Consider the following 22,764-nt stretch of genomic DNA (forward strand, 5'->3'; position numbering starts at 1 on the left):
CAGACCTTTAATAAATATAATATTTACATGTAGAAACACATTTATTATTTGGTGAGACCACTTCCTCCCCATCATGCTTCTTTCCTCCCTACCTTCTGTATCCTAGCCTGCCCAGCAGTGGCTGCTGCTTTGGACCAGCCCCCAGGAAGCCTGGCTGGAGCTGAAAGTCGGTCCCATTTGCAGTGGTGACCACTTGACCTAAAGAGATCGGTGGTTGTGGAAGATCACTCTGGAGGCAACGGAGAAGAAGGCAACAAGATACATTTGCCATTAGTTTTTGGAGGTAGAACCTCAAAGATTTTCGCCAGAGACTCACTGGCTGTCATGTGTGCTCAGCCTTATGCCAGACTTTGCTCATTGGGGGTTTCACTTTGGATTCTGGGAGCCTACAGTTTTTCATGAGGGCCCTCTCTTTCCCTCTCTCTTACCCCACTTGTTGGCTTGCACACCAGGAGCCCAATCCAGGTGCATCCTGCCTGGGACAGTGTTTGTGCCCGCATTCCTGGCATGCCTTATGTCTTTGCCCTTTCGCTGTGTCTTGCTTAGTGCCCCCCGAATTCAGTGTGCACACTTACCCAAATACGGGTGGCCTTTCAAACAAAGAAAATCCTGAGAGCCCCTGGTGACTGGTGGCCGCTGTGACAGTCCCAGATCTGCAGCCTGGGGCTCTGTGGGGAGAGGGTGGGTACTCTTGTCCTGTGTCCCTTGGAGCCTGGAGGTGGGGGCGGGACCAAGGGCTGCCAGGTGCGCTCTAATGATTGTTTTCGCTGAAGAATTTTGGACTCCGCGCTATACAATTTTCATCCTTTTTGCAAAATGGATGATAATTTGGGTCTGTCTTGACTGCCGGTTTTGCATTGCTAATATTGATGGGAGGAGGATTTTGCCCAAGTTCTCTTAAAATATGAGAATTTCAGTCCAAAATATGTGAATTTTTAATTGCAAGCCTGGCAGCCCTGGGTGGGTTTTGTGCACGGCATCTGTTCCTTCCTCCGTGCTCCTCCGGCAGCCTCTGCCTCGCCTCTCTTCTCCTTTCAAGCCTTTTCCCCGGCTGGGGCTCCTGGGGCCTTGCAGACCTCTTCCGGGCAGCGGGGCCCAGCTCTGCCTCCTACCTGGTGCGGGGCCCGCGGGCTGTGCATCACCGTCGCCTTTCCTACAAATGCTATTTTGCAGGGGCTCTTAACCAACGTGCACACATTTGTCTGGGCTGGGGCACCTGGCATCCTGAGCAAGGTCTCGGCCCTCACACAGCCTTGCGGTTCTGTGTGAAATCTCATTACTGTCAGTCCGGCCATTTTCCTGCTTGAGAAACTAGGCGGCCGACACGTTCCGATGCCGTTTATTTGTCATGTTTGCATTGCAGGGGCAGCGACTGTTAGAGAAACACCCTCTTCTCCTCTGATCCTGCCCACCCCGCTAGTGATCAAACACGGCCTGTGCTGCTGCTGTCAGGAAGCCCGAGAATGTACGTTTTTCCCGAGCGCCTTAGCTTTACACAGCCACGCTGGCTGACATTTAAAATTAATCTACGCGGTAAAGTTATTAACGTTTGAATGTTAGCGCTGGAATATCCACAGTGACCTCTCCTCCCAGGCTGGTGTTTGTTTGATAAGGATTCCCAGCCTGTGTCAGAGCCGAGAGCAACACAGTCATACTTGCATTTTATTAATTCTGAGACTGGGCCTCACTTCGGGAGATCGCCAAGAGCTCTATGGGAGTGCTCTGATTTCTCCAGGAGGTAGCCGGAGCCCCCCTGTATGTGCCAGTAGCCTTCTTCTACCGGAGAGACAGTGAAGAACCAGACAGAAACCAACAGGATTTTCGAGCCGCTGGGGGACCACCGTTCCGGGGCTTTAGTTGAACATGCAGATTCTCCAAGCTGTAGGATGTGAGCTCCCACATACACATTTCTAGATGTCCAGGAGGGTGTGCTATTGCATATCATGGCTATAGACAATCAGCTGGCCAATATCTATTCTCGGTGATTGGAGGAAAGACTGGTTTCAGGTACACGTCGTAGCAAGCAGCCGGGTGACTTACAGTTGACGTTATGAAACAGACTTAGGGAGCACGTTCAATCACTCCTCTAGCAGGCAAGATAGTCAAGGCAGGAAAAGCCTTCTAGAAGGTGGAACAGCATGCATAAGAAATGGTGAGAAGATGGGGTGCCTGTGTGGCTCAGTCGGTTAAGTGTTCGACTTCGGCTCAGGTCATGATCTCGCAGTTTGTGGGTTGGAGCCCTGTGTCAGGCTCTGTGCGACAGCTCAGAACCTGGAGCCTGCTACAGATTCTGTGTCTCCCTCTCTCTCTGCCCCTCCCCCACTCACGTTCTGTCTCTCAAAAATAAATGAACATTAAAAAAATTTTTTTAAATGATGAGAAGAAAGGGGCAATGGTGAGGATATGATTTAGCTGGAGCAGGGTTTCTCTGTGGGTGTGTGAAAATTAATAAAGGGAATCTTCACTGAAGTGCAGTCTGGATGTTTGGCAGGGGGAGCTCTCACACCCTACCACTTGACCTCAATTGCAAATCCAACAGGAAGAGAGGGACCTTGAAAGTCCACACTACTTTAGATATGACTTTACTATCCCAGCAGGTAGTATAAAGGCTTCCCCCTCCCTCAGCAAAGGCTAGCCAATGAGAGACTGTCACAACCCAGCCAACAAGAAGCCACTATGCTTTGAACTCCCAGTTTACTCCAAGAGGATTTTTGTTTGTAACAGTTCTGCCAAGCCCCTGCCCCTATAAAAGAACGCTCCTGTCCTTTGTTGGGCAGACTCGTCTGTGGTTTTTGCCATAGTTTGCCTGTCTTGGGTTGCAATTCTTCGTTATTTCCAAATAAACCCATTTTTGCTGGTAAACTAACTGGTAGTTTATTTTTTAAGGTTAAGAGGAGGAATTACAGGGTGAGGGTGGAGACTTTTGCAAGAACCAGTTCACAGAGGACGTTAAAGCCCATCTAAGTGGAGAGTCTTTTGAGGCAAGCTCAGCAAGCGGATGTCGTGGTCCCAACTGCATTTTCGAGGATTACTGTGACAGCAGATTGGAGGATGGGTTAGAGGGGGACACCAGAACCAGCTATGCCCAGGTGACATTCTCGCTGAGCTTTCTCCCTCCCTAGTCTCTGAGCAACTCCACTGCTGTGTTTCCTCCTACCTCTGCAGCTCAGACTCCTTCTTATTCACCTGCTCACCGTCCCCCCACCCCGGCCCATCCCTTAGTGTTCCAGGGTCCTGTCCCCTGGTTCCTGTCCTGCATCTGCACTCTCTCACTGATGACCTTACCCACTGTCACAGCTACAACAGCAGGGGTGTGGCATCTGCATCTGTGAACCACCCTGGAGGGCTCGGTACTTAGTTATATGACAGACTTCCTCTGGCTTCAGAAGCTGCCCCACCCCTGCTCCTCCTGCCTTCTGTCCAGATGCTTGTACTTCCCCCTTCTGCTTGGATCCTGAAACTTGTTAACATCCTCTGCATTTCTACCTCCATCCCTCTGTTCACAGTCTTTATATGTCCCTTACATGCCATCCCTCCCTTTGATCTCCACCTGTAGAAATCCTTCTTGGGCCCCAAACAGGTTCAAATGTCAGCTGCTGCCCGCCCCCGCCCCCCAGCCCTGTGATCTCCATGACCTTCCTTTTGCTGTGTTTCACATGGGGGCACACGTGGTCCTCATTTCTCCAGGGTGGGTGTGGGCTAAGGCTCTGTGACATTGTGGCCCTTCAGGGAACTAGCCTATATACCCTGAATATAGGGGATGGGTCTCACCCTGAATGGGGGTTATTCTATGAGGCAAGACCCTCAAAGGGAATGACCCCTGGGTGGCTCTCAGAGTGACCGTTTTTCCCTGGGAGGCAGTTGGCCGGAATGGGTTGGATTCCTGGGTGTGTGAACTTTGTGCCCTGACACTTCCCCCTCTCTCCCTCCATGTTCACTGGCTTCGTTCTCTCAGTGTGCAGTAGAGACTTTGTGAACGAGTCATTTCAGTTGAACTTAGGGAGGCCAAGGGGATGTGTGCTGCTCCAGGGATGCCAGAAGCTCCTGGGCTGGTTGGTGTGCATGCAGGGTGAAGCCTCCCCGAGGCAGGCAGAGCTGGCGGTGGGTCTCTCTCCCCAGCCCCCTCCCAAGATGCTTCCTCAGCTCAGAACTTGCAAAGTGCTAGCTGTTGTTTTACTAAGCAGGTGATTCCTTTACAGCAGAATCGATGTGGCTTCTGGAAGATCAGGGGCTGGGTCTTGGTCATCTTATTTGAGCCCAGAGCCCAAGCACTGAGACTCTCTCTGAGCTGGCTCAATAAATACTTTTTATTTTCTTCTCATCTTGCCTCCCTCCCCTGCTCCTCCCATCCACAGGAACACACATTTACTGCGGGATGAATATAATTTACCAGTTTGAAAGTGAGGGGACAGGGAGAAATGGAAGTCTGTGCACATTTGTAGTTGATGGCTGAGTATGTGTGTGTTGATGTGAGAGTGTGAGCATACTGGTGTGTGAGCATGTATCCGTGTGCATTGTGTGAGTGTGCGTGTGTGTGTTGGTATGTCTGAGCATGCATGTGTGTGTGTGTGTGGGGGGGGGGGTGTGGGTATGTAGGAAGCAGTGAAACTAGAAAAGAGGTGCCTGGGGGCAAGTTGAATGGCCAGGGAGGGAGGGGCAGCGTTTGTCCTGGATCACAGCAGTCTGTTTTCACTATCCAGTTTGTCTCTGTCCTTTAGACACAGCCCAGCCCTTGGCCCGAGTCTGCTTCTCTGGCCTGTGGTCCTAATTCAGCCGAGGGGCTTCAGCTGGGGGGGGGGGGGTCCATTTGGGAGGGAGCAGGTGTTTCCTCTCCCCAGGTCCGCCACATCTTTCTTCATTTACCAGCACGTTTTGCTTCTGTTCAACAACAGGCACCAGGCAGGCGGCTGTCTCACGCGTGGCCCTGCCCTCCCCTTTGTCCCTCATAAAGACACCAGCCACATGACCTCAAATGTTTCCTGGAGAGAGCAACTGCCTTTTCTAGGTAAGGATGGTGACTTCCATGACCCCTCCTCCCCCTGCAGCACCGAGCTGTGTAAATGGCAAGGCCCATCCATTAAAAAAAAAAAAAAAAAAGGTTCTAATATGAGGAAACATTCCTATCCATTTTCATGCTGCTCTGGAAAATGTTCAATAAAAATAGCTTTAAGGCTTTAATACTTAACGCTTTAAGATTTCTCTTATAGTGTTGTGACTGAATAAAAAAAATCCCATTTTGCATGAAGATAAAATTATTCAAGTTATTATATAAAATATATAACACTCCAGATATATATATTTATTTCTATACAGACCAGAAACACACAAAAAGTCAGTGAGGTCCAGAATCTACGTTGTGTCAGCCGTCAGTGGGCTCAACAGGTCCTAAAACATGTGACCAGAAGAAAGCCTCGATTCCATTTTAGGCCCTGACCACAGTCCAGCGACGGGTTCAATTCTGAAGTTTCCTTTCATTTTTGTACAGTGCTGAGTTGTTTATTTACTTTGTTATGGCACACTGGAGAAGAAGGGGGGCCTTGTGAATCCATGCATGCGTAGCCTGACATGGAGATATGTTAATTAGTTATTTAATATGGCCACAGTTATTTCCCAAGGAAAAAAAATCCACACACAAGTAATTGCTATTAATCTTAATTATTATAATAACCTTCCTATAAACAATAACTGTCTGGCTACCCTATCACGTGCTTATTTCATTACTGACAAGAGAGATCTTTAAAATCTCATGATAAATTAATGCTTTTACCATTAGCTTCAGTATGTTGGCCATGGGGAAGAAAAATGATTGCACAGTTTATAAAGCTGTTGAAAAACTGCTTCTGGTCTAGCTCTAATACTCTAGATTTCTCATCCTAATATAATTCTTTTTTTTTTATTTTCTTTTCTCCAAACCTCTTCCCAATTTTGACTCTTTCTCTGTTTAAATGACTTTTGTTTCCTAATTGCCCTGAGTGGATGCATGTGTCTGTCTTGTAATGATGTTTACAAGAATCCTCAAAGGGTTTAGTGATTGGTCTCTGATACAAATGCCTGTGTTGTTGATGGGTTATTTGCTTATTTAATTTTTGCCTCAGGCCACAGCAGATCATGCTTAGCCTTGTCTGGAATAACTAAGGGGGATGTATTTATTTAGCACTTCTAGATTTATTATGAATGAGCAGAATGATTAAGACACCTGCCCATAGATATGCAGTGAGTTAGTTATAGAAACGTGACCACAATGGACCTATGTTTGGGTTGCCAAATGCTGGATCCCAAAATCTCACCAGCACAGCCTGTAGATAAGCAAAGCTGAGTTTATTGCTTCCCATGACAAGACAATGCCAGCTGAATCAGTCTTAGTTGCATCTTGCTGGGGGAAGAGCATAGCTGGAATATTTAATGAAAATTTCAAGTCTAGCTTAAGGTGGATCTTTCAGTGCGGAAGCTTGGTTAGGGCGAGGTAAGAATCATGATTTAATAGGTTAGGATTGGTGAATACACCAGAGTAAGGAGTTTGAGGAGAGGGGTTTAAAGAGTCTTGGGCTATAAACTGCCATTTGATGTTTTCCATTCAAGAGTTGAGTCTTTCAGAAAGTTCCTGATTTGAATAACTTTTACTTCTGAGCAAGTCTCCAGGAAAACTGAAGTCATCTTAAGCTGGGTAGTGAATTGTGTGGATGGTTTGATTCTACTTTACTATGTATATCAGTTATTTCTACATTTAGTTATTCTTTACTCATCTTTAATGCTTGCTAATTTTGCACTTATACTACCAGGCTACTGTCTATTTCATATCAGCTGTGAGCATAGCAGTGAATTCTCCCTCCCCCACCCCAAAGACACTGAACACTTTGAAATAGAAACAAAAATTTTAGTCCCTCTTGACCTTGAGCCATAATGTCAAAGTTGACCTTGACAGAAATACCTCCCTATACAAGTGAAAGCTAGAGGTACTCTGGATGAAATTACTCTTTGAGACCCTGTCTCCCTGGACTTGGAGAAACTCATGGGAGATACTTGGGCTCGAATATGTTGTGCTTGGGTATTTCTAACCTTTGAGCCAGTGGTTCTCAATCAGTGTGCCTTGGTACACTAGAGAGGGAATTGTGAACCCTTACAGACAAGCAGCCAGTACAATGAACACGGTATAAAATTAACTTGTAGTAGCCCACTCTGGTGGGGCCAAGAATGGAATATTGTGTTGTGATACAGCTTACAGACGGTAAAATATGTTGCCAGAGTGATCGCATCATGACAGATCTGTGCCATAGAGTGATCACGTGTTCATTGCAAAACACAAGTGCTTTGTCTCCTTTATATGTAGAAGAGCAAGTAAATTGATCTAGTCATGCAGTGACACTGTGCTGAAATGAATAGTGTGACAATTTGCATGGAATGTAGTCCCTTCAAGTGTACTGGCAAAAATTCTAATATTTGAAAGTATGCCGTAAACACGAAAATTAGAGTGCTGCTTCAAACAGTCTGTTAACATTTTAGTTGGGGTAACTCTAGCTCTTCACATATACTGTCCCAACTGCAATGGCTCAACATAATAAAGCCTTAGTAACACGGTAAAGGTTTATTTCTCTCTCATGTAACAGTCCACTTTGGGTGCTCCCAGTGGGCAGGCGATGTTTCTCCAAACAGTAGTGCAGGAATCCAGACATTTTCCGTCTTTACTCTCCACCATTGCCGGGGGCCTCAGAGTCTTCTGTTTCCAGCTGCCAGAAGGGGAAAGGGAGGGAGGAGATGAAAATACCCACTTCTGAAAACCCCCAGCCTAAGAGTGGTATACATCTCTTCCATGCACATTCCTTTGGAAAGAGTGGGGACATATTTAAATGCAAGGGATGAGCTGGAAAACTCAGTCCCTGACTTGACAGCATAGAAGGGGCTGCATAACTTGATGGACAATTAGTTTTCCCTGCCACAGTCTGCCCCTTGGATGCCTGAAGTCTGTGCACACCCTTCTCACCCTAGGACCACCTTCACCTCTCCCTATGCATCCAGTTCAATTCCTGGAATTTGAACAATTAGGCCTGCCTGAGGCTTATTGTGATCTAGTAACCAGTGAACCAAGACAGGCAATCTGCCCCTCCTCCTCCCCACCCAGTGTAAACAGTGGAGCAGAGGCAGCATTTGCACAGCAAACTTTATGGCTCACATGAGGGGGAGTGGAGACACAGTGGACATCCGTCCATTGTGGAAAGTCCTGGCCAGCTGTGGGGAGGTCCTTTGACGAGCCCTGACTCTGCTCTCGGGGAGGAACTCTCTTGTCCACTCTTCCCATGACCCCGCTCTATTCTCTGGAAGGTTTCTTTCTGCCCATCACCCTGTATCTGAACACAGCTGATGGGCACTGGGGAGGGTTCCCTCCTTGCTTGCTTCTTCCTGGTACAAGTTGAAGGGGCTTGAGGATTCCTTAATATGAGGATTCCTTAATAATCACAGCCCCCCCCCCCTCGCTTTTTAAGGCCAGGATTATAGTGTTCTTGGTAATATAATTTTGTCAAAAATTTAACAGGCTTCTGATCTTCTTGCTTATTTATGGTTTCATATGCCCATAACTTCACCCAAAGTTCCTTGCTAGATATAATTGTTAAGCCAACCTTATTTATTAGCTTATTTTTTTTCATTCTTTTGTCTCTCAGCATGATGGCAGCTACCTTGAGACCATCCAAAACAATAAGCGTGGGTGGGACAGTGGCATCCTTAATTTATTCTATGCTGCAGGATTGAGTTTTCTTGTTTAACTGAGAAATCTTAATGGAACTTGGTGACCTAAAGTTTGTTTCAATCTTTTTTTTTTAAGTTTATTTATTTATTTTGAGAGAGAGAGAGAGAGAGAGAGAGAGAGAGCGAGCTGGGGAGGAGCAGAGAGAGAGAGAGAGAGAGAGAGAGCGAGCTGGGGAGGAGCAGAGAGAGAGAGAGAGAGAGAGAGCTGGGGAGGAGCAGAGAGAGAGAGAGAGAGAGAGAGAGAGAGCACCCCCAATTGGCTCCGTGCTATCAGCATGGAGCCCAAAGTAGGGTTCCATCTCACAACTCTGGGGCATCACGACCTGAGCCAAAACCAAGAGTCAGACACTTAACCGACTGAGCCACACAGGCACCCCCAAGTACGTCTCAGTCTTATTTTTTACTATTTGGGGTATAGCAGGTGCGTTCTGATTTCTGGCTTCTCTCTATTTCTTTTGATTTTTTGTTTGCAAAGCAGCCAGTATTTTTCCTCAGCTCATATCTTTTTGTTATCCCTTGTTAAATGTGGGGAGGAGCAACCAGCACATAGTAATGTTCTGGCTCTTTCCAACTATTTCCCTTAAAGCCATAAGCTTAGTGATAGTTGTGTTTTGCCATTGCATAATGTGGGTTTACAACTTTCCAGTGTCTGAGATCTATAGCTTTACCACGTGCTGCCCCATCACAAGGGGGACAGCACGTACTTTATATTTTTGTTACTGTGGCACACCACTTGTTTTGCAAAGTCCACCTTCTCTGTGTCACCATCTTCTCTGGCCACTCTAGACCACACTCACCTCTCCCTCTCATGGCTCCTCCATCCGAACCCAAGTTTCTGAGCTTGTCATGGTCTTTCAAATGTTCTTGGCATTTTTTGTGATGAATTTCATTTGATTATTTGTCACAAATTATGAGTAATTTTTCAATTGATCTTTTCTGCTTACAAAGTGTGTCATTAATTTAACACTATAGCTAAGCTGTTGCATCCTGGAAATGAATGGAGACAGACTCTGAATGTGAGCAGTTCATGGAGGCCTGGTTCTAACTGTTTGCATTTCCATGGGGATGGATTGATTTTAATTTTTTTAAATGTTTATTTATTCTTGAGACAGAGACAGAGGGCAAACAGGGGAGGGGCAGAGAGAGAGGGAGACACAGAATCTGAAGCAGGCTCTAGGCTCCGAGCTGTCAGCACAGAGCCCGGCACAGGGCTCGAACCCATGAACTGGGTGAGATCGTGACCTGAGCCAAAGTCGGACGCTTAACCAACTGAGCCACCCAGGCGCCCCCGGGTTGATTTTAATGTCAGTTGGGGAAGCACATTCATAAGGGGACAGGTTGTGGCCACCATTGGTATAGTGAAGTCAGGTGGTGCACATTTTCTATGTAGTACACGGCAGTATCAGAATTGTTTTCTAGGTAAATACGTGAGTGTGTCCAGTTCAATCAATAAAATGCCACTGAACATAAAACACTTATATTCTGTGGTTATTGTGGTCTACTTTTTGGTAAATTGTATATATTGGAGGTGTACAACATGATATATACATATACATTGTGAAATGATTACCATAATTAATTAATTAACACACCCATCACCTCACATAGTTACTGTGTGTATGTGTGTGTATATGTGGTGAGAAAAGATCTACTCTCTCAACAAATGTCAAATATATAATACAGTATTTTTATCTGTAGTCACCAGACTGTACATTAGATCCCCAGAACTTAGTCATCTTATAACTGAAAGTTTGTACCCTTTAAAAAATTTTTTTTTAAGTTTATTTCTTTTGAAAGAGAGAGAGAGAGAGGTGGGGAGGGGCAGAGAGAGAGAGGGAGGGAGAGAATCCCAAGCAGGCTCCATACTGTCAACACACAGCCTGATGCTGGATCTCACAAACTGTGAGATCATGACCAGAGCCGAAATCAAGAGTTGGATACTTAACTGATTGAGCCACCCAGGCTCCTCTGAAAGTTTTACCCCCTTTGACTGACATCTCCCCTTATTTCCTGCCCCCCCCCCCCACCAACGCCTAGCAACCACTGTTCTATTTTCTATTTCTATGAGTTGAACTTTCCATGTTCACATTTTATAGTTAGGTCAGGAAGATATTTAGTGAAATCTAGCTTTGTGGTAGAACATCATATGTTCTTGGAGTCCTGCTTAGTTGAACCAGCCAATGTCGAAAGTCTGCTGGGTGGGAATTTTGGTCAGGGACTCGCTTTATCCAGGTAAGATGGAAAGATCTGTATCTGTCGGGATAGACTGTGTTATGCTGTGGAAATGAGCACCACCCTCAACTCTCAGTGGGCTGGCCTAAACAAGGTAATTTCTCACTCACACCACTGTCTGATGTGCATTGAGGGGCTTTTCTGGCAGCTTTGCCTCAGGCAGTGATGAAGGTAAAAGGGACTTCTTCCACTTTGTCCTGTCGCTTTTTTCAATACACTGCCTCCACTGCTGAAGCTGAGGGGAAGAAGAGTGTGGGCAATTGTTTGGGAGTTTCATGGCCGAGATTGAAAATCCTATATATAATTTCTACCCAGAACCCATATCACCTGGCCCCAGTGTAACTGCAAGGAAGCCTGGAAAATGTGGTCTTCCCATGGGTCTAGGCAGGGGAAATGAGATTAGTGAGCACTGAGCCAGTTTCTGCTTTGGAATTCTAATGGTATCCCTCCAAACGTGCTGTGGGGAGAGGGGACAAGCCTGAGGGGACAGGAAGGAGGCATGATACATGTCACAAATGGAATCTGCTGGCTGTGGAAGTGATTATTGCGTGTTGGATATGATGGAGTGGGAGAATCCCCATTTTGTGCTGAGCTTCTGGGAGAAAGGTAGCGGGCTACTTTTGGCTGGAGTGGGAAGGAACACAACAGCTGTTGCATATAAGCCTTTGTTCATGCCTCTCTTCTGACCTCAGTTTTGTTTTTTTTCATCATGAGAAATTGATCTTTCACAGACTAACACCATTTTGAGCCAGCTGAGGTGGCCTCGCAACCATGAGGATGTAGAGATGGGTTCTAATGATTTGCTGGGCTTGGTTTGCCTGTAGCACATGTGGGGTTAAGATTTCCTCCACTTCCCTTAAATACCTCCCTGTTTCTTTCCAAGATGAGTGCATCATGGCTGTCTGCACAGAGTGTGCTGAAGTGGAAATGGGGCCATTTGGTCATTATTTGGTGAACTTGTGTCCTTCTGGTAATGAAAAGGATACTTAGCCAATAAGCACATGAAAAGATGCTCCCTATCACTAGGGAAATCATTAGGGAAATGAAAACAAAAACCACAGTGATATATATATATATATATATATATATATATATATATATATACACACACACATATATTATATATATATATATACAATATACACAAGTGTTGGTGAGGATGTGGAGAATTGGAATCCTTATGTACTGGTGGGAATGTAAAATGGTGTAGCCTTAATGGAAAATAGTATGAAAGTTCCTCAAAAAATTAAAAATAGAATTACCATATGATACAGCAATTCTACTTCTGGGTATATGCCCCAAAGAAATGAAAACAGTGACTCAAACAGATATTTGTACACCCATGTTCATAGCAGTATTATTCATGATGGCTAAAAGGAGGAAGTGACCTACATATCCATTACAGATGAATAGATAAACAAGATGAGGTATATACATGCGGTGCAATGTTATTCAGCCTTAAAAAGGAGGGATATTCTGACACATGACATAGCATGGATGAGCCTTGAAGATGTTTTGCTAACTGAAATAAGCCAGTCATAAAAAGGCAAATACTGTATGATACCACTTATAGGAGGTATTCACAGTAGTCGTATTCACAGAGACAGAAAGTAGCCTGGTGGTTGCCAGGGGTGGGGGAAGGGAGAAATGGAGAGTTAGTGTTAATTGGGTATAGGGTTTCAGCTGGGGAAGATGAAAAAGTTCTGGAGATGGACAGTGGTGATGATTCCACAATTAGGTGAATGGCCTCAATCCCTTTGAACTGTACAATTGAAAGTAGTTAAAATGGTAAATGTTATATGTATCTTACCACATTTAAAAAACATATTTTCCCGAATTTCCTACCATCTAAACATGTGTGGAGCCTGAGAGAGGGGGTTAGGTGGGTTCTGGGTGAGGACGACCCCGAGTGAAGGTAGAGCACAGTAGCCGTCCATTTTGGGTTGGCGACCACACATGAAGCTGACCCATCTGTAAACAGAGCTCAGTCTTTTCCTGCTTCCATCTGAAGGTTATAGGCGTCTCCTCCTGTAGCCATGGGTGTGGGCTGTAGAAGAGATGCCGGTGCAACAGTAGTGGGTGACAGGCGTTCGGGCCATTTGCTCCTGCAGCTTCCTCGTGCCTGTGGCTCTGTTTGTGCCCTTCCCAGATCCAGATGTACCACTTAGATCTTACTGTGGATTGCTGCTGGACTCACACGACCTTAGGACTTGGAGGATCTGACAGGATCCAGTTTATGGTGGGTGGTTCTGGCCACATGGTCTTCTGGCAGCAGCAGGAGCAGACTTCTGGTCTCTGCTGGGTCCATTGTGACTCCAGAAACTAGTTTTTGAGTGGCGTATACTCTCCTGCTGCAGATGGCATAGTCTTGCTCCAGAACACCAGGGGATGACGCTGGGATTTCTCCTATGAGAGTTTGCTGTAAATGTCACATGGCGTCTTTTCCCTTCCCTTTTTACAGACTGGCAAATCAAGATAGAGAAAGGTACATATCAGGAAAAATCAGGTAAAAAAGATGTCGGTGTAGTCTCTTGAATCAGGACTGGTGGATGTAGGGAGATGCAGAAGGAAATTGCTGTCTCCCTTTCAAGTGTTAGTTCTATGTGAGTTTTATTCAGATCATGTATGTGCATTATTTTGATACAGATAAGTATTAGTTACAAACAAATATTATAATCACCATTTCATTTACTCACACATTAATGCCAGCTTTTATTCATTTGTTCAGTCATTCAATAAGTATTTCTTGAGCTCCTTTTTCCTCCGGGGTAGACATTGGGCTGGATATAGGGGAAGGAGAGATGAAGAATCATGGGTCTTAACTGGAGAACAGACAGCCTGGGATGATCAATGCTGTATCAGATATGAGCACCAACAGTGGAGTGCCCAATTCTGGGGAATTTTCTCTTGGTGGCTTCTGGAAGAGTACTCTCACCGACAGTCTTCATTCAGGCCAACCTGAATATGACAGTCTGATGGTTGTAGGGTCTGGGTGTCTTCCTGGGTTGGTATCTTGTGAACTCGCACTGTTAGAGATGAGGTGGGGGCGACTCTGGGGCACTGTCCTCAGATCCAGATGGTTGCTGTCTCTTGCTTGCTATCTGTGGGGGGAAGAGGGCCAGGTGGAGGAGGAAGAATGGCCTGAGCTGAGAAGGAGGGAGACTGGGAGGAAGAGAGACGTGACTGAGGCCACTACTGAGAGATTGCCAGGGAGAAAAAGTGGGACTTTTGTTTAGACGTTGTTTTCAAGTACCGTTGAAGTGATTTCTCGTTTTTATTTTCCATCTTGATGGAAATTTTGTTATTTTTACACTGTCACAGAACAAATGGAGCTGTGACTTAGAGATCACAATGTATATAGCTGTTTTGATGTACTTTTGACAGTTCTATCACGTTTCTGACAGGCACTACTTTTTTCTTCTCTGGGATATTGGGAGTGGGGAGACGGGCTTCTCAGATGCTCTGCTTAGGCTCTGGGCTATGTCCATGTATGAAGACTTGTGGGGTCATGGGGAAGCTTCTGAGAAGCCAGCCCCAGGCCTCGGAGACCCTGCGAGTGAGGACTGAGCTCCTGTGAAGGGGTGAATGGGGGGCGTGTGGAGGCAGAGGTGGGTTCTCAGGGTGTGGGGTGGTCAGTATCAGTCTCTCAGCAGAAATCAAAGTCACAGTCCTCACAGAAGAAGAGGAGATCCCTGAGCTGAGCGGGAGGTGGCCATGGCAGGTCCTGCGTGTAGACAATGAGTAGGGCAAGTTGACAGTGGGCAGTGAGGTCAGGGGACACCAGCACCCACTGAAAAACTGCGTATTAAGGCTGGAACTTTGACTGTGTGCCTGGGGTGTCCTGAATATACTTGGACCTGGTTTCCCTGGTTTCTCGTAGGATGAGCACATGTGAGGGCTGGAGCAGGTAGGGAAGAGGAGGGGGAAAGTCGTCAGGCAGAATGGTCCCCTTGAAATGCCCACTAAGAAGTGGACTGCTGGAGTGCCACGTCTGTGAAGCTTTCCCTGATCACCTTTCACTGATTCAACTGGCCACTTTCTCCTTTGAATCCTCACTGAAACCCACAAATACTTCTGCAACATGCTATTGTAAATAACAATAATGGTTGATAAAGTGCTTGCTATGTGCCAGTCTCTTCTGCCTTATCTTATTTAACTCCCACAGCCATGCTATGAGGTCAGAACTGAGGCTTACAGAGGTTAGGTTCACTGTTTTATATGTCTGATTCCTCTACACCACTGGGAGCCCATGGCAGGTGTGAGCTGTGTCTTTTTCACCTTTATATACTGGGGCATGACGCTGCTTGCTTGTTCAGTGATTGAGTGTGTGAGTGCATGGACTGAAGTCAGGCACCAACCCTTCTCTAGAGAAAAGACTGTCCAATTTTATTTCTACTGGTTTTACATCTCATATTCTATGTTCTGAATCTTTCAAGCAGCCTCCTGACCTGTGAGTTGGCCCCTGAGGTCTAGAGATGTCTTTCTAAATGCCAGGATGAAATAGGTTTTCCAGAACCCCTGGAAGGAGGGTCCATCATCAACTATTGACAAAAGTATTCAACCCAGAGGCAATCCAGGCTTGAGCTTGTTCATTCCATCAGGTCTTTAGGGATGGAATGGGGTGAGGAATGGCTTCCAGGTCTAAAGAACCATTTTTAATATTCATGATCATTATACAGTTATCTTTAGTAATCTGTCCTTATGGTCTGGCTCCTACAGAGTAGTCATGTTGTGGCTTGTGGAAACCCCTTTAGACCCCTTTAAACATTAGACTGGATACTCTGTAAGTACCAAGCACTGTGCTTAAGATTCTACAGGGCTTGGACAAGACAGTCAAGGCAGGACATGTGCTAAGACACCCTCTTCTCTTAAGAGGAGGCACAGAATAGTCTTTATGTCTAGACTCAAGAGCCAGACTGCTTGGGTTCAAGTCTGACCTGTGCTGGCTATCTGGCCTTGGGAAAATTGGATCCTCTGTGCCTTGTTTTCACCATTACAGAGAGTCATTTTCATACCATCTGGGGTTTTAGTTTTTAAAAAATTTTATTGAAATATGACATACATATAGAAATGTGCACAAATACAAGAGTATGGCTGATTGGATTTTCATAGAGTGAACATACCTGTAAAACCAGTACCCAGCATGTCTTCAGCACCTCAAAATCCTCCCTCATGCCTCCTCAGAGCAGGAGAAGGTATATTATTCCCCACCCCAAGGATAACCACAAACCTCACTTCTAACTCTGTAGGTTAACTAGTTGTGCCTGTCTGTGAACTTTACAGAGATAGAATTATACAATAGGTGGTCTTTTATGTTTGGTTTTCTTCTCAGCATCATGTTTGTGAGATTCTTCCTTATTGTTGTATTTAATTGTAATTATTCATTTCCATTTAAGTATTTAATAATTCCCATTTACAGGAAGGTGCCAGTACCATAGTGTTGCTATGGTACATGTCTTCTGGTGCACACATGCACACATTTCTTGTCGGGCACATAACTAGGAATGGAATGGCTGGGTCATAAGGTATGTGTATGTTCAGCTTTAGTAGATATGCTGGTCAGTTTTCCACCGTGGTTGTACAACCATCAGTGAGGGAGATCCTCAGCTGCCCCATGTCCAAATCAACCATGAGATTTTCTTTTTCACTGTAGCCCTTCTGGTAGGTCCCCAGCTACACTGGGGGATATAGTTGGCACACCATGAGGTCATTTGGATAATTAGTTATGTTGATGTCTGAAAAGCACTTAGTGCCTGCACAGCGTGAGCGTGTGCCATCGTTAGTCCAAGCTCAGGTGTCTTGGGAGGTGAGGGATGTCCCAGGTGCCACCTCCCCTCAAGAAGTCACAGTGTACATTTCTTGACTCCCCTGTTCCAGCATGAGCTATCGTGTCTGGGATTTGAAGTTGTTAGTGACTGTGGCTGGGATTCTTAGAACTGAGTGATTGAGGAATCCAGGATCCCTAGTGATTGGAGGATGAGACCGACACTTTGCTTCCCAGAGTCTTTTAATGACTGGTTCCCCAGGAGGGATTTCTCCTCTGACTACCTACCTGGCTCCTACTAAGAGCTGGGCAGAGAAGTGCTGGAGCAGGTGCTAAGTTATGATTTAGGGTTTTTTCTCCTAAGATGTTCCAAGCTCAAGAGCGCTGGGCACATTCTGTAGCCTAAAGGGGTCTCCTGCTGCACAGGCACTGAGGATTGGGAAGGGGCAGGGAGAGGGCACCAGGTTTCTGTGGAGGTCGCCCTGGGAATTGAGATGGCAGTCTGTTTCCCTGGAATCCTTCTTCGTCACGTTTCCAAGACATCCTAAACTCCAGTCCCTCCTTTTTCCCTGCATGCAGCCAGTGGCCAAGATCAGTCTATATTACGTTCTAATTCTCTGACATCCATTCTCACAGTTTCTGCCTTGTGCCTGGACTCTTGGAATAGTCTCCAGCTGCTTCCAGAGAGTTCTTTCCAAGAGAACCTGACTATATTAGTTTGCTAGGGCTGCCATAACAAAGTACTCCAGCCTGGAGTCTCACACAACAAGAATGTATTTTCTCACCCTTCTGGAGGCTGGAATAAGGTCAAGGGGTTGACAGAGTTGGTTCCTTCTGAGGCCCCTCTCCTTAGCTTGTAGACAGCTGCTTTCCCTGTGTGTCCTCACGTGGTTGTCTGTCTGTGCCTTGCTATGTCCTCATCTCCTCTTCTTATGAAGACATCAGTCATATTGGATTGCAGTCCACTCACATGACTTCATTCAACCTTAATCACCTTTTTTACAGGCCCTATCTCCAAATACAGCCAACATTCTGAGGTGCTAGAATTTCAGCATATGAATTTAAGTGGGGGGACACAATTCTGTCCACAATGCTGACAATGCCTTTTTCTACATGTGACACATCTCCTTAAACATGATTTTATTTTGCTTTCTTGCCTTTGCTCATGCTGTTCTCCTGGTTCTAGGTTGTTTCCCTTTATCTCTGTTTCCAGAACTCTGTTCCCGCATCCACCAGGGAGCCTTCAGTCCTCGCACACTGCTCTCCATGCATGCCTGTCATGCTCTCCTTCTGTTCCACTGGACTGAAGACTTAATCCCAATTTTCTTCTGTTTCCCTGTTGTTTCACAGAGTGTGTTATGCCGAACCAACCTGACTCTGCGCTCCTTGAGGACATAACTCATATTTGTTATTCACTTTTGCATCTGTTTTATGTCAGGCATGTAGCTGGTGATAAATACTATTGTGGATTGGTTAAAAACTGCCTTCCACGTGCCCCGTGAGAAGTTCCACTTACCAAGCAAAATACCTCTGGTGGGAGGTGGGAGGCTGCTGTCGTCCTCGACTGGCTTCAGGAGCCTGTGGCAAAGTCATTTTCAGTTTAAGAGGCAATGAATTCAGAGACCTGGGAAAGGTTTAAACATGAGCCTTAAATTATTTGCTTAGCTTTGATTTTTATTTTACAAGATTCTGGGCAGCGCTGGGAGCTATTTGCAGAAGGGGTGTGTAAGAGAGATGAAGAGACTGGGTTTACCTAGATGTTGCCTCATAGAAAAATATATGTGCACTGGGCAGGGTCTTCTCTGGTTCAGAGGCATGAAAAACTCTGGGTTCTGACCCTGGGCTCACGAGAAGGAGATTTGATTTCTGTTCTTGCCTTTTTGTCCCTCTGCTGGGGATGCATTGAGCTAAGCCACTGTTGAGAATGGCCCCTCTGAGGAAGCAAAGGAAGATCAGCTATTTATAGGCTGAAGTCAGACGTGACCCACCTTTTCAGCCTGTAATTTACAGTATATGATGAGAAAATGAACTTCTATTGCCGCAGGAATGTGGAAGGACAGGAGACCGATTTTTCAGCAGCTTGGGGTTTGGCTTATGTGCTTATGAAATGTCTGTGAAAATGGCCACTTTGCTTTGCCAGAAGACTGCATTCCCTGGTCCACAGTCATTGATGCAAAGGGTGCCCATGTCCTGTCTCTCTCAGGGACTGTGGGCATCTTCGCAGCTGTGTAGATGGTGTAGGGAGGGAAGTTTCTGTAATGGGGAGAGAGAAAAAGAGGGTCAGGGAGGAATAGCAGGGAGACAATAGATTTAAGGCAGTGCTCTGGTTTTTCCAAAGCAGGAAGAGTAGTTCTAAGGAGCGGCTTCCCTGGGGGTGGCTTCGACTGACCTCTGACCAGAATCTTGGCTATTGTTTGGGCTATAGCTCCTGGCCTGAGTCTGAGCCCTTGAGGAAGCTCAGAGATTGACGATAACTTTCCAGCCCTCAACAGACTATTTCTGGAGCTCTCCAAAGAACATGTGAAACACAGTGTGTGCTCAATCAAGTAACAAACTTTTATCAAATATTGGCCACAGGCTAGGCACTGAGCTAGGTGTAAAGGTGAATAAAACATACATTGACCCTGCTCTGAATTTAGAGGGGAGACTGTCACCATGTCAGGCCTCCTAACCCCCGTATACCCCCAAGCCCTGGCATTCACCAGGGTGCTCTCTGAGGGAGCCTGTGGGATGCACTTGCATCTTTGCTGGCTTCTGAACTAAACCCTTGACTCCTAAACTTACATTTCTGACCTAAATCCATAGCATGAAATAGGTTGCTAGGGAGGTCTTATGGAATGGGATGAAAAGAGACGAGGACAGAACCTTGGAGAAGACCAGGAGGTGAAGCTGAACACACAAAAGCAATGATGAATGAACAGAAAGAGAATTAGAAGTAACAGGAATCTAGGGTCTTGGAAGTGTGGTTATCAGAAAGTTTCAAGAAGAGAGGAACCAACAGTTTTTTTAAGTTTGTTTATTTATTGAGAGAGAGAGAGAAAGAGAAAGAGAGAGAGAGAGAGAGAGAGAGAGAGAGAGAGAGAGAGAGAGAGAGAATCTCAAGCAGGCTCAATGCTGTCAGTGCAGAGCCTGACACGGGCTTGATCTCACAAATTGTGAGAGCATGACCTGAGCTGAAATCAAGAGTTGGATGTTTAACCAGCTGAGCCACCCAGGCGCCTCAGAAATCAATAGTTTTAAAAGCAGAATAATAAGAATTTGGTAACTGGGAGGTCATAGGGCTGTTGACTGAGAAGAGTGTTAGGAGTGGAAGAAGTTGGTTGAAGAGTGAATGGGAGAGGCAGAGGATGTGGCCAGAGAACTCTCTCTATAGATGTTCATTAGATCATGCTTTTAATTATGTTGTTCAGCTTTTCTGTATCTTTGCTTATTTTTGTTCTCTTTAATGTATTAATTATCTAGAGAGGTGCTAAAATTTCCCGTGGTCATTGCTGATTTGTCAACTTCACGTGGTAGTTTTGTCAATCTTCATATATTTTGCAACTGTATTCTCAGGTGTGAACAATGTTGGAATCATATCTTCCTGGGATATCATTCTTTGTATTATTGGGTTGTGAACATCTTTGTCTCCAATAATGCTTTCCCCTGAAATTCCATTTTGTCAGACTTCTTTTGGTTGGTATTTATCTGGTATATAATTTTTCCATCTTCTTACATACAATAGCTATCTTTTGTTTTTGAGCATGTTTCTTGTAAATAGCATATAACTAGGTTTCGTTTTTTCTATCCAGTCTGGCAATCTGGGCTTCAATGGCTTGAATTTCATCCATCTCATTTCTTGTCATTACTGATATATTTGGATGTATTCTATTTTTTTCTTTGCATTTATTTCTCCTTTCTTGCCTTCTTTGGATAGGTAGCACTTTCTTTATTATTCCTTATCCTTTCTACTTATTTGGAAGTTATATATTCTTTTCCTGTTTTCCAATGGTCACTTCAAACAATTTCATGTACACTTTACCTAACATCAAAGTTAATCAATAGCTCAGTCATCCTCGTGAAAAATACAAAAACATCAGAAAATTTTAACTGGGATTACAACTTTCCTTATTATAAATTTCCTTTATCCAGTATTTTTGGTTCCATCTTTGTTTTTATAGTCCTCAAATTAATCTTAATTTTTATTATTTATATTGTTATTATTACACTTATGGACATGTTTATTCATTTCCCCATTTCATCTTACTTCCCACTTCTCTGACTTCTGTTGCCATTTCCCTAATTTTTATCCTTTATATTTGGAGGAAGAAAATTATTCTTTCAGCAAAAGTCTGTTATTGGTAAGGTTTTTTGTTTGTTTTTGTTTTTGTCTTTACTCTTATTCTTCAGTGATAACTTAGCAAGGTATAGAAATCCAAGTGGACAGTTACTTTTTACTCAGTTTTTTAAAAATAATATTCTATTGTCTTCTGCTTCTATTGGGTCTGTTAAGACATTTGCTGATATTCTTTTCAGCCATTGTTAACCTTCCAAGAACATTACCCTGAATTTTATATGATTGATTTTTTTGACTCTTCCTATTGAATTACAGCACAGTTCTACTGGGTTAGTAAAACATGATTTTGCTTGCATATTTTTAGATAAATAAAGGTCGAGATTCTAGTACTGTATTTTATTTCCACTCCTTAATGGATCATCTTGTAAATACCTTGTGGTTTTAAAAGTGGAGTGTGCACAGATTCATCTATTTTAGGAGGCTTACTATCATCTTACGATGCTTGCCTGTGAGAAAAAGGGTGTGTGGGGCAGTTTGTACACATTTAATTTTCTAAATGTAAGAGATAGACTTGGCACTTTGTCCTCTGTGAAGAACAAACCAAAAGAGAGGGGTAATCTGAATATATGAAGAGAGAAGGGAAAGTTGGTGAATAGGGATTGTGGAAAGCTTGAAAGGGAGCAGAAGTTTTCTTCCTCTGATATGGGGATTCTGCATTTTCTGCCTTTGATTCTTAAACTTTCAGATCTTTCTTCTGAAGGCAAAGTTCACTCAAGCTACTCCGAATCCCCCATGCTGTCCTTGACCCTAATCATGTTCTTCAATAACTTCTTTTTGCCTAATGAAAAAAGTCTAAGCATCCAAAATGGCATTAAGGTCCTCTGAGTTTTAGACTTTTCTTAAATTAGACCACTTCTTAAATGGTCTTATCTCCCATTTCTCCTTTTCACTTACTCTGGCTAGTGAGATTAATCGACTTACTGCTTTCTGAACATGCCCTATATATTCTCATCTCCCCAGTTTTGATCCTGAGCCCTCTCACCTTGGCAGGCTAGTTCCTTCCCATTTTCCTATTTCCCTCATCTATCCAGAGATCTCTCTTTCAAGGCCCAACACACATCTCTCCTACTGTATGTTTCTCTTTTCCTGAATCTTTCAACTATGTCTCCATAGAGTCCTGGGCCCTTCCTGGGGATAGTTCTCACCACCTACCTTGTATTGTTATTAAACATAAGTTTCTTCTACTAGATTAAGAAATTCCAAGGGCAGAAAACTTGCCTAAATTTACCCATGTGATCTTCAGTGTATCTCATAATTAGAGATACACCCCCCTAAAGGTAATAAATGACTGTAAAAGGGATTTTTATTTACATCCGTATGAAAAGTATTGCCAAGAATTATGAGAGCTATCTGCTAGTTGGATGGCCTTCAGGTTTTACGGCAGGTGGGATAGCTTCTGTAGAATATCTGTGAGCCTGAGGGCAGAAGTGGCCTCGTGCTGGGCTCCCCACTCAGCTCTCACCTGTGGAGGGCCCACATAACTCATTCTGAAAACTTGGGTAGCAGAGAAGGAGTGAGAGACTTAATTGGGAGAACAACACTATGGCTTCATTGCAAGAGAGAAGACCCCTGACTTTGGTAACTAGGAAGACATGACCCACTCCAAGGTCCACTCCCACTTTGGGGTATCTGGGAGGATGAGTTTGGCTAGTGCCCTTCCTTGGGGGCATCTATAAACATGAAGGAGCAAGGA

The sequence above is a fragment of the Felis catus genome, chromosome A3 (assembly GCF_018350175.1).
Source record: "Felis catus isolate Fca126 chromosome A3, F.catus_Fca126_mat1.0, whole genome shotgun sequence".
Taxonomy (NCBI): domain Eukaryota; kingdom Metazoa; phylum Chordata; class Mammalia; order Carnivora; family Felidae; genus Felis; species Felis catus.